The 12,830-nt window shown below is 32.4% G+C and overlaps 2 long non-coding RNA genes across 2 annotated transcripts; one reads left to right on the top strand and one right to left on the bottom strand.

Moving 5' to 3' along the window:
• Positions 1–5,465: 5,465 nt before the first annotated feature.
• Positions 5,466–7,343, bottom strand: LOC140969865 (uncharacterized). Its single transcript, XR_012174019.1, has 4 exons — positions 6,735–7,343; positions 6,253–6,593; positions 6,083–6,170; positions 5,466–5,984 (listed from the first exon to the last, which is right to left on the bottom strand). It is a non-coding gene; the product is annotated as an uncharacterized lncRNA (long non-coding RNA).
• Positions 7,344–7,395: 52 nt separating this feature from the next.
• Positions 7,396–9,585, top strand: LOC140969864 (uncharacterized). The gene is made up of 3 exons (XR_012174018.1): positions 7,396–8,222; positions 8,309–8,598; positions 8,703–9,585. It is a non-coding gene; the product is annotated as an uncharacterized lncRNA (long non-coding RNA).
• Positions 9,586–12,830: the final 3,245 nt, after the last annotated feature.

Raw genomic sequence — 12,830 nt, 5'->3', positions numbered from 1 at the left:
AATATTTTAGTACATATATTTTTTTAAAAAAATTTAAAATAAAAGACAATTATATCACTAATTTCATTTATATCATCCTCAATTTCTAGTAATAATAATTAAATTTACAAATTTTTACTTGATTTTAAAAATTTTCTACAATTCTCAACCTGATTCCCATTTTCTTCAATTCTCTACATTTTGTATCTTAAATAAATATTGCATTCCATTATAACTTTTACCTAATATTTAGGTATCAAATTTTTTGTTGTTAGGTTATTAAATATTATTACAATGAACTTTACCGTAATATGTTACGCACAAATATAAATATCGTGTTTAAGTATTCTTACATATATAATTATCACAAATATATAAGAATTTTCTTTTTCATAGAAACGAATATTTAAGAATCTAGAAAATGCCTCTAAATTCTAGGCCCATTATTGGTTAACCTAGTTTCAAGGTATGATAGCTGGGTTTTTTTTTAAATAATATATTTTTAAAATTTAATTATTAAAATATTGCAAACCTGAAATTATTGTAAAAATATTATAATCCGTGAAAACAGATTCCGGATTCTAAATAAAAAAAATGTCACGGAATCCGTGACTTGATTTTAAAATTAAAAAAATTTAAGAATCCGTGACAGTATGTTTACGGATTTGTGAATCCGTTACTCCCATTCCCCTATAAATTGTGTCAAGTAATTGTGTCTGATCTGAGTATAAGAATTCACAATTTGATTTGTGGGAATTGTGTCGAATATCAAATTCGAGATAATTACGCCGACTCTCACTAATTTGTGATGTCTCTGTTTTTTATTTCTATATTAAAATTTTTTAGTATAATATTTCTGATAACGTTTGTAATTTATTACAGATATTAAACATCAATCCTTGATTCAATTACAATTTCCATACAACCACATTTGAAAAGATAATTTTTAAAATTTCTTATATTTTAATTGTATTATTTATATTTTATTAATGTAATTATAATCTTGTTCGGTCATTATACTATTAAGTATAAATTTGTTATATTTTATATTTTTAATATTAATCACATTATAAAATTACTAATAGGAATACTAATATGAAATTAATAATAAATATAAATTGTTGATATTTGAAAAGATTTTTGAAAGTTTCGTATTTTAAATATAATTATATTATTTAAATATGATAATTGATTAATATTAGGGTTTTTTTCACTGTTTAGTGTATTTATAATAATTTAATAAAATAAAGTAAAGGAAAAAAAATCATAAAATTAATGTATCACACTTACTAATTTGGCGTGACTTTTTTTTAAAATTATCTTAGTCACGCCTGAAAATAAATAACTCACGCCTACTTACTTATTAATTTTATTAAAAAAAATTCAATTAATGTCACGCTATTATATTATATATTTTTCAAATAGAAAAATTAAAACTAAAATAAAATTGAAACTGATCTATTATGTGTACTAAATTGGCTTAATTAATATTTTTTTAAAAAGGCAATGAATAATAAAAACAAGTGACTCGTTATAATTATTTCAAAGTTGCACGTCTCGACCGTACATGTACAACAACNAAAGTTGCACGCCTCGACCGTACATGTATTAAAACAACAACAACAATAATATAATTTTATTCAATGATATATTTTGAATTAATTAACTTTAAACTTTTATTTAAGTAATTAAATTAAGTTTTAAGGTCAAATTTTATCACGTGCTCATGTAGAAAATAATTTTGAAAAATATAACTTTATATCGCAAAATTTTCATTTTCATGTTAATTATGTTTTATTTTATTTTAAAATTTATTGATACTCTTAAATTGTTAATATAAAAAATTAATATTTGTAAAAATTATAATTACACATGTTTAAAATTTTAATTTTTTTAATATAAGTCATAACATTTTTTTAATATCGATATTATAAAAACAAACATCGAAATACTGTTATTGCTCGTTGTCTCGTTATATTGAAGAGCATGTCTATATCACAGATGATAATAGTCTACAATTTATGTTTGAGTTGCCGACACTGGATTGCATGTACTTGTATGTTGATTCATCGCCAGTGTTATAGAGCATAAGTGATTACGATTTTGATGCATTCATGTCAGTAATAACGCAAAGTTTGGGAACAGTAGGTTTAAATGAAGCGAGATCTTTTATGTATCACGTCGATAAACGGTCAACTCAGACATATTTCTGAATTGACACTGGTTCTTGGGATCACCATATCACAGCTCACACCGAAGAATACTATGCATGGGGGATGAATAGAACACGAGAATGTGATTTTACTTCAGGGGGTTGGGATCATCATATCACGGTTCCTTCGGAAATTGATGTTGCATGAACACGCCAATTGGATTTTAAATTCATGGGGTGATGAAGAAAATACCACAAATGTTAGACATTTTGATAGTTCTACTAGATCTGAAAATATTCCCGCCCCGGTTACAAACACATGCCTGAGCAAGATGATTTATTTGGGGACAGTTCGCATCATGTCATGAGTAGAGATGATTTGTATGCTACATCAAGTGACGGAGAAGATGATGATCATGTTGACAATGCAAATGAAGGGACATCGGCGCGTGCGTTAATGTTTGGAGCAACAATGACAGAGAACATTCCTATGGCAGCGGAGCAACGTTTACGTGAAATTCCCCAATTTTTCGATGAAGTATATGACGAACAAATTCCAGATTCATTTCATATTCCTTCTGCATCACGAACAAAAATTTACAATTCTGATAGGCCAGAGCTCGGTGTAAAAATGATTTTTAAGAGCAAAAATGTTTTAATAGATTCAGTGAAGGATTCTTCTGTTCGGGTTTTGAGACGTGGATATATCATTGTCCAAAGTTCTCCGACAATTTGAAAGGTGAAATGCAAGAACTGGTCCGAAGGTGGCAATTGTGGTTGGGGACTTCGAGCATCGTTGAAAAAAAATTTAGGCTACTTAATTATCATAAAATATGGTGATGATCACACATGCATGTCTACCCAAGTCGGTATTGATCAACACAACCTTGACGTCAACATAATAGCCAGTACACTTTTGGGAATCGTGCGTTGTGTTCCTGCATACGATATCAAATATGTGCGAGAAAGTATTAAAGGAAAATATGGGTATGATATATCGTATGCTAAGGCATGGCAGAGTTTGAAACGTGCGGTGGAGGTCATCTATGGCACATGGGAAAGCTCTGCAACTTTGCTTCCTAAATATATGAAAGCTTTGTCGAAGTACAATCAAGGAACTATTGTAGAATGGAAGCACCTTCGACCGTATGACCATCCACATAAAATTTTAAACTTTGTTTTCGACATTGTCGCAACATCATCAGTGTAGACGGTACCCATATGTACACCAAATATAAGCACAAACTATTCATAGCAGTAACATTGGATGCCAATAACCAGGTTTTGCCTCTAGCATTTGCGCTTGTTGATGATGAAAATTATGAGTCTTGGCATTGGTTCCTAAGTAATGTTGCACGACATGTTACTAGAGGGTGTAGTGGTGTGTGCCTTATATCACTTCGAGCCTCCTCGTAGTGTTCATCGTTTTTGTTTGAGGCATGTTTGCTCTGATTTCAACAGTATGTTCAAAAATATTCATTTGAAAGACTTATGTTAAGAAGCAGTTATACAACACCAAATAGGAAAATTTAATGCGACAATGGAAGCAATTAGAACAAATAATGTAGCAGCTTTCACGTATTTGTCAAACATTCCAAAGGAAAAATGGTCATTGGCTCATGATGGTGGATGGAGACGAGGGATAATGACGACGAACATGTCTGAGTGTATTAATAGTGTGTTGAAAGGGGTTCGAAGTCTCCGAATAACTACAATAGTGGAGCTGATCTTACAGCGATGCGTGAACTATTTCTATCAACGGCAAACGCGAAGTGATAAGATGATGGGAAAAAATCAACCATGGACGGATTATACATACTCTAAATTTGATATGTGGTCAAAAAAGTCTATTGAACACCGAGTAGTAAAATTTGACCAAAGGGATAAAAAATCATCCGTCACGACAGGAGCAAGACCAGGTCGTCAACATCACGTGCAAGTTGTTAACATTTCTACGCGTGAGTGCACATGTGGTAAATTTACAATATTTGGAATTCCTTGTTCACATGTTATATGTGCAGCAAAATGGTTTGGTTTAAATCCCGCACAGCTTGTACAACCATGGTTTACACTGAGCGAATACGTGAACATATATGATGGAAGATTCTACCCTGTTCATGATGAACAATATTGAGATTAACCTACATTCCAGTTACAACACAATATTGTTCGTCGACAAAAGAGGCATGCTGGTAGAGATCGCAGGACACGCATAAGAAATTAAATGAATCAACCATCATCGAGGGAGATACAACGTGGAAGGTAAAAGATCTACAATAACGTATTCTACATTATTTTTACTTGATAAAATGTGAAGTGATTAAGATAATTACAAAATTGTGTATTAAAATTTTATATTTATTAATAAATCTTGTCCATTGCATGTAGGTGCACGTGAGAAGAATGAGTTATGGTGGCAAATACATATATTTGTAACGCATGTGTTACATTTGAATAGAAGTAGTAAATAAATTATATTCAGTGTTGAAATTCTTTTATGTGTGTTGACTTATTTGACTTGATTTATTAATTATACTTAGGTTTTTTCATTATTATAATTTTATCCCTAAATTTATTAATAAAAGACTAATAAATCACATACGCTATTTGAATATAAGTTTTGTTAATGTTAAAAAACTATATGTTTATATATACAAATTAAGATAACTGTAAGTGTTACGAAAATATAGATTATTTTAAATAAAATGAATAATAAATTATATACACTGTTCCAATATAAAGTTACAGTAGCATTTTAAAAATTACATAATTTAATTTCCATTATAACCACGAGTAGGAAAACAATTAATGATACGAGCAATAACTAATCGAATGTTGCAGCAAAAACTTCTAATTAAAATTAAAAAAATATAATAATACGACGTAAGTAATTGTGCATCTCGAAACAAATAGTTAATGATGATGGTAACGATGCCCCTCAGTGCCACATGGAGGTCTTCTAATGACTCTATGTCCACGACCTAACATCTCTTCAGCATCTCCATCTGTACGTGTTTGTGCTGCAGATGTACTGGTATCAGCAATGTTCCCACCAACCTCATACCCTTCTGTATCTGAATATTCTTGAAATGGTATGGGCGACGTGTTTAATGTAGGGTGAATCTAATTCATAAACGGTGAAAAGTCACTTTGTAAAAATTGTGTAAAACTACCTAAATGGAGTGCGGTAACCATACTCATACGATTAAAAACTTGAAACCACATGCGGAGTAGTGATTGCAATATTTGAAGTTGATGGTCAGGATTCACACTCATTTTGTGTCCACATCGGTGGATTTTGTACATGAGCTGGGCTTGCCTGTGACATAGATGCATATATTATGTAACCTATATTTAATAAAATAAATTAAATATACGTACAAATGTAGATAAATTGAACACGTCTTACGTTAAACTGTTGGTGGTTTGCATCTACAGGATGATAGCCAATGATGTTAGAAGGTAACACTATCAGAGAGAGAAATATTTGTGAAATGCGATGATACCAACCAATATAGTATACTGTGATGCCGAGTGTACCAGGTATAACATAATCTCCACCAGTCACAAAATTATATATGTCATTCCACATATCTACAAAATGTTTGTGATACGACGCCCAATCACAGTTGTTCTACCCTTGTTACGTCAGTTTGTGGAAATTATCGAAGTTAGTAGCAGGTGTCGGGATACCTTGACGTATTTCAAATTGTCGAAAACACCGCTCTAGTCTATGCATCTCAACTATATGAAAATTGATCAACGCACATGCCGACCGACATAGATGAATTCTATTTCCATCAAGAATTCTAGCAACATCGAGGTACTCCATTTCATAAACGGTCCATAGAAACTGAAGTAAATAAAATAAAAAAAGATTATCAAGTTGATAATATAAAATTCAGATTAAATTTTAAAAAAATTTCAAATTTTAAATAGTTATGCATCTACCTCCCCTTCTACCATCCTGTCAAGCATATCTCTCATTATACGGACCGAATGATGGGCCGTGTGTGTCCAATAGAATCCACGTCTCCACCTGCAATTTATAAAAGTACACAATGTATTCATTAAAAGTACATAAAAAATAATAATACAAGTTAATTAATTCTGATTAGTACTATGCGCAGTATGGTGGGAATGGTAGACCGTGAAGCACATCTGCAGCCTGCTCTGCTGATATAGATACTTGTTGCGTCTATCACGGCAAATATGCAATAACATACAACAGAAATGGTCAAATCATATCAAAAAATTAAGTACAACAAATATAATGACCGTATAAGTGTAAAAAATACCTGCAATATCTGAACAGGCCCACACAAATCGACTTTTAATCACATTGATGTGTCGCAAATCTCTCTGTAAAGATATGTCAACACAGCCGAAACCCAGCTAAACCTAGTCACCATTTCTATGTTCTCAAGAAACTGCAAATACATAAGTTTCACAGCAGCACCTTCTGAGTCCGGAAACATACAGCCACCAATGATCATTAATGCAACACAACGAGAATATTGTGTCACGTCCTCTTCTGTTATTTGATCATTAATCATATTATTTAAGCAATGGTCTTGTAAAGCGGGTAGATAAAGGTGTGCACCTTTAATATGAGAAGATGTAGGCGTAAAATTCAACCAAGTTGCGTAGCGCTGTTGTAACGTATGTTTGTCGAACGCGGTATCTACACTAGTGATGGGCATGCCATCAATATTCAACCCCCAAATAAGGGCAACGTCATGTAGGGTGATTGTTGCCTCGTCAACTGTAAGGTGAAATGTGTGTGTCTCATGACGCCATCTCTCAACGATAGCTGTAAGCTAATAATTATCATAATTTTTAATAGGACCACACTGAATGACACCATAGAAACCCATGCGTGCTATACATAGGCGGACACGGAGGTGAATCCCAGCATGATGCAATCTCCAAAGACATTTGTCAGACCGACGTGGAGGAATTAGTGCATCCATGTTTTCAGCGTTGATATTATTTGATATGTGTCTACCCCACAAATACAACACATTATCCGTATTTTCAGCCATCTTGCAAACAAAAAATCATGATATAACAAATATTATATTTTTTTTATCAACAAAATGTAACTACATATTTTATGTTAAAAGAAATTATTTTGTATTTTCGGCTGTAAATAATAAAACGTATATGCTGATGATGAATTAATAAATGTGATAAAGGTGATTAGATTATTTTAAAAATAAATAATAATTCATAATTATTATTTACAACCGAAAATGCAAAATAATTTCTTTTAATATAAATATGTAGTTACATTTTGTTGATAAAAAATATAATATTTGTTATATCATGATTTTTTGTTTGAAAGATGGCTGAAAATACGGATAATGTGTTGTATTTGTGGGTAGACACATATCAAATAATATCAACGCTGAAAACATGGATGCACTAATTCCTCCACGTCGGTCTGACAAATGTCTTTGAAGATTGCATCATGCTGAGATTCATCTCCGTGTCCGCCTATGTCTAGCACGCATGGGTTTTTATGGTGTCATTCATTGTGGTCCTATTAAAAATTATGATAATCATTTGCTTACAGTCATCGTTGAGAGATGACATCGTGAGACACACACATTTCACCTTACGGTTGGCGACGCAACAATCACCCTACGGGACGTTGCCCTTATTTGGGGGTTGAATATTGATTGCATGCCCATTACTGGTGTAGATACCGCGTACAACAAACATACGTTATAACAGCGCTGCGCAACTTGGTTGAGTTTTACACCTACATCTTCTCATATTAAAGGTGCACACCTTTATTTGACCGCTTTGCGAGACCATTGCTTAAATAATATGATTAATGATCAAAGCACTGAAGAGGACATGACACAATATTCCCGTTGTGTTTCATTAATGATCATTGGTGGTGTATGTTTTCGAACTCGGAAGGTGCTGCTGTGAAACTTATGTATTTGTAGTTTCTTGAGGAGAAGAAATGGTGAATACGTTTAGCTGGGGTTCTGCTTTATTGGCATATCTTTACAGAGAGCTGTGCGACACATCGATGGGATTAAAGGTCGATTTGTGTGGGTCTGTTCAGATATTGCAGGTATTTTTTACACTTCTACAATCATTATATTTGTTGTACTTAATTTTTCGAGACGATTTGACCATTTCTGTTGTATGTTACTGTAGATTTGAGTATGGTCTAGAATTACTCTTCTTTGCCCTGATAGAGCGCAACAAGTATCTATGTCAGCAGAGCAGGCTGCAGATGTGCTTCATAGTCTACCATTCCCACCAAACGACGCACAGTACTAATCATAATTAATTAACTTGTATTATTATTTTGTTATGTACATTTAATGACTACATTGTGTACTTTTATAAATTGCAGGTGGAGACGTGGATTCTTTTGGACGCACACGGCCAATCATTCGGTCCGTATAATGAGAGATATGCTTGACAGGATGATAGAAGGGGAGGTAGATACATAAATTAACTATTTAAAATTTGGAATGTTTTTAAAATTTAATCTTAATTTTATATTATCAACTTGATAATCTTTTTTTTATTTTATTTGCTTCAGTTTCTATAGACCGTTTATGACATGGACTCCCTCGAGGTTGCTAGAATTCTTGATGGAAATAGAATTCATCTATGTCGGTCGGCATGTGCGTCGATCAATTTTCATATAATTGAGATTCATAGACAAGAGCGGTATCTTCGACAATTTGGAATGCGTCCAGATATCCCGCCACCTGCAACTAACTTCGATAATTTCCACAAATTGACACGACAAGGGTGGAAAAACTGTGAGTGGGCGACGTATCACAAACATTTTGTAGATATGTGGAATGACAGATATAATTTTGTGATTGGTGGAGATCATGTCATACCTAGTACACCCGACATCATAGTGGACTATATTGGTTGGTATCATCGCATTTCACAAATATTTCTCTCTCCGACAGTATTACCTTCTAACATCATTGGCTATCATCCAGTAGATGCAAACTACCAACAGTTTAACGTAAAACGTGTTCAATTTATCTCCATTTGTACGTATATTTAATTTATTTTATTTATTAAATATAGGTTACATAATATATGCATCTATGTCACATTCACGCCCAGCTCATGTACAAACTCCACCGATGTGGACACAAAATGAGTGTGAACCCGGACCATCAACTTCAAATATTGCATACACTACTCCGCATGTGGTTTCAAGCTTTCTATCGTATGAGTATGATTACCACACTCCATTTGCCGGTAGTTTTACGCAATTTTTACAAAGTGACTTCGACCGTTTATGAATTAGATTCGCCCTACATTAAACACGTCGTCCATACCATTTTAAGAATATTCAGATACAGAAGGGTATGAGGTTGGTGGGAACATTGTTGATACCAGTACATCTGCAGCACAAACACGTACACATGGAAATGCTGAAGAAATGTTAGGTCGTGGACATGGAGTCATTAGAAAACCTCCGTATGGCACTGGGGGACATCATTACCATCATCATTAACTACTTGTTTCGAAATGCACAATTACTTACGTCGTATTATTGTATTTTTTAATTTAATTTTTATTAGAAGTTTTTGCTGCAACATTCGATTAGTTATTACTCGTATCATTAGTTGTTTTCTTACTCGTGGTGATAATGAAAATTAAATGTATGTAATTTTTAAAATGTTACTGTAACTTTATAATTGAATAGTGTATATAATTTAATATTCATTTTATTTAAAAAAATCTATATTTTCGTAAACCTTACAGTTATCTTGATTTGTATATATAAACATATAGTTTTTTAACATTAACAAAACTTATATTCAAATAGTGTATGTGATTTATTAATCTTTTATTAATAAATTTAAGGATAAAGGTATAATAATGAAAAAACTTAATTATAATTAATAAATCAAGTCAAATAAGTCAACATACTTGATATTCAAACATATTAAAAGAATTTCAACACTGGATACAATTTATTTACTACTTATATTCAAATGTAACACATGCGTTACAAATATATGTATTTGCCACCATAACTCAATCTTCTAACGTGCACTTACATGCAATGGACAAGATTTGTCAATAAATATAAAATTTTAATACACAATTTTGTAATTACCTTAATCACGTGACATGTTATCAAGTAAAAATAATGTAGAATACATTATTGTAGATCTTTTACCTCCCACGTTGTCTCTCCGTCGATGATGGTTGATCCATTTCATTTCTTATGCGTGTCTTGCGATCTCTACCAGCCTGCCTCCTTTGTCCACGAACAATATTGTGTTGTAACTGGAATGTAGATTCATCCCAATATTGTTCATCATAAACAAGGTAGAATCTTCCATCATATGTGTTCACGTATTCGCTCAGTGTAAACCATGGTTGTACAAGCTGTGCGGGATTTAAACCAAACCATTTTGCTGCACATATAACATGTGAACAAAGAATTCCAAATATTGTAAATTTACCATAAGGGCAGTCACGCATAGAAATGTTAACAGCTTGTACGTGATGTTGACGAACTGGTCTTGCTCCTGTTGCGACGGATGCTGTTTATCCATTTGGTCAAATTTTACTACTCGATGTTCAATAAACTTTTTTGACCGCATAACAAATTTAGAGTATGCATAATCCGTCCATGGTTGATTTTTTTTCCATCATCTTATCACTTGGCGTTCATCGTTGAATGAAACAGTGCACGCATTGCTGTAAGGTCAGCTCCACTATTGCAGTTATTGTGAGACTTCGAACCCCTTTCAACACACCATTAATACACTCAGACATATTTGTCGTCATTATCCCTCGTCTCCATCCACCATCATGAGCCAATGACCATTTTTTCTTTGGAATGTTTGACAAATAAGTGAAAGCTACTGCATTATTTGTTCTAATTGTTTCCATTGTCACATTAAATTTTTCTATTTGGTGTGGTATCACTGCTTCCCAACATAAGTCTTTCAAATGAATGTTTTTGAACTTACTGTTGAAATTAGAGCAAACATGCCTCAAACAAAAACGATGAACACCACAAGGAGGCTTGAAGTCAGGGAGATCTTGCACTGCACTTGTTATACCCGCATATCTATCAAATATAAGACACACACCATTACACCCTTTGGTAACATGTCGTGCAACATTACTTAGGAACCAATGTCAAGACTCATAATTTTCCTCATCACAAGCGCAAATGCTAGTGGCAAAACCCGGTTATTGACATCCAAAGTTACTGCTATGAGTAGTTTGTACTTATATTTGGTGTACATATAAATACCGTCTACACTGATGATGTTGCGACAATGTCGAAAACCATCTATACATGGTTTGAAGGCCCAAAAAACAAACTTCAAATTTTATGTGGATGGTCATACGATCGAAGGTGCTTCCATTCTACAATATTTCTTGGATTGTACTTCGACAAAGCTCCCATATATTTAGGAAGCAAATTTGCAGAGCTTTCCCATGTACCATAGACGACCTCCACCGCACGTTTCAAACTCTGCCATGCCTTAGCATACGATATGTCATACCCATATTTTCCTTTAATACTTTCTCGAACATATTTGATCTCGTATGCAGGAACACAACGCACGATTCCCAAAAGTGTACTGGCTATAATGTTGACGTCAAGGTTGTGGTGATCAATAGCGACTTGAGTAGACATACATGTGTCACCATCACCATATTTTGTGATCATGAAGTAGCCTAAATTTTTTTTCGACGATGCTCGAAGTTCCCACCCACAATTGCCACCTTCGGACCAGTTCTTGCATTTCACCTTCCAAATTGTCGGAGAACTTTGAATAACGATATATTCACGTATCAAAACACGAACTGAAAAATCCTTCACTGAAGCTATTAAATCATTTTTTCTCTTAAAAACCATTTTTACACCGAGCTATGGCCTATCAGGATTGTAAAACCCGAGCAGAAAAATCCTTCACTTGTTTTTATTATTCATTGCCTTTTTTTAAAAAAAATAATTAAAACATTTTAGTACACATAATACATCAATTTCTATTTTATTTTAGTTTTAATTTTTCTATTTGAAAAATATACAATATAACAATACGTTCGTAATTATTAATATTGTATTTTTGTAACTTTTACTATATATGTGTACGTTTTTTTATTAGACTAACCGAGACGTCAATTTTTTTTAAAACATATATCAATAATAAGTCGTGACTTACATTTAAATTTTTTTTAAAAAAAAATTAAATTCATGTCACGCCATTTAATATGCGTGACATGATTTTAAATTTTAATAAAAAAAATTTATTTCAAATTTAAAATCATGTCACGCCAATGAAGCCTACTTCATTGGCGTGACATGAATTGAAATTTTTTTAATAAAATTAATAAGTAAGTAGACGTGAGATATTTATTTTCAGGCATTACTAAAATGATTTAAAAAAAAAGTCACGCCAAATGAGTAAACGTGATACATTAATTTTATGATTTTTTCTCCTTATTTTATTTTATTAAATTATTATAATCAATACACTAAACAGTGAAAAAATCCCTAACATTAAACAATTCTCATATATAAATAATATAATTATATTTAAAATACGAACTTTCAATAATCTTTTCAAATATCAACAATTTCTATTTATTATTAATTTCATATTAGTATTCCTATTATTAATTTTATAATGTGATTAATATTAAAAATATAAAATATAACAAA

Source organism: Primulina huaijiensis, unplaced genomic scaffold (genome assembly GCF_012295235.1).
Source record: "Primulina huaijiensis isolate GDHJ02 unplaced genomic scaffold, ASM1229523v2 scaffold42837, whole genome shotgun sequence".
NCBI lineage: Eukaryota > Viridiplantae > Streptophyta > Magnoliopsida > Lamiales > Gesneriaceae > Primulina > Primulina huaijiensis.
The sequence above is the reverse complement of the archived record's forward strand: the minus strand, read 5'-3'. Positions and strand labels throughout refer to the sequence as shown.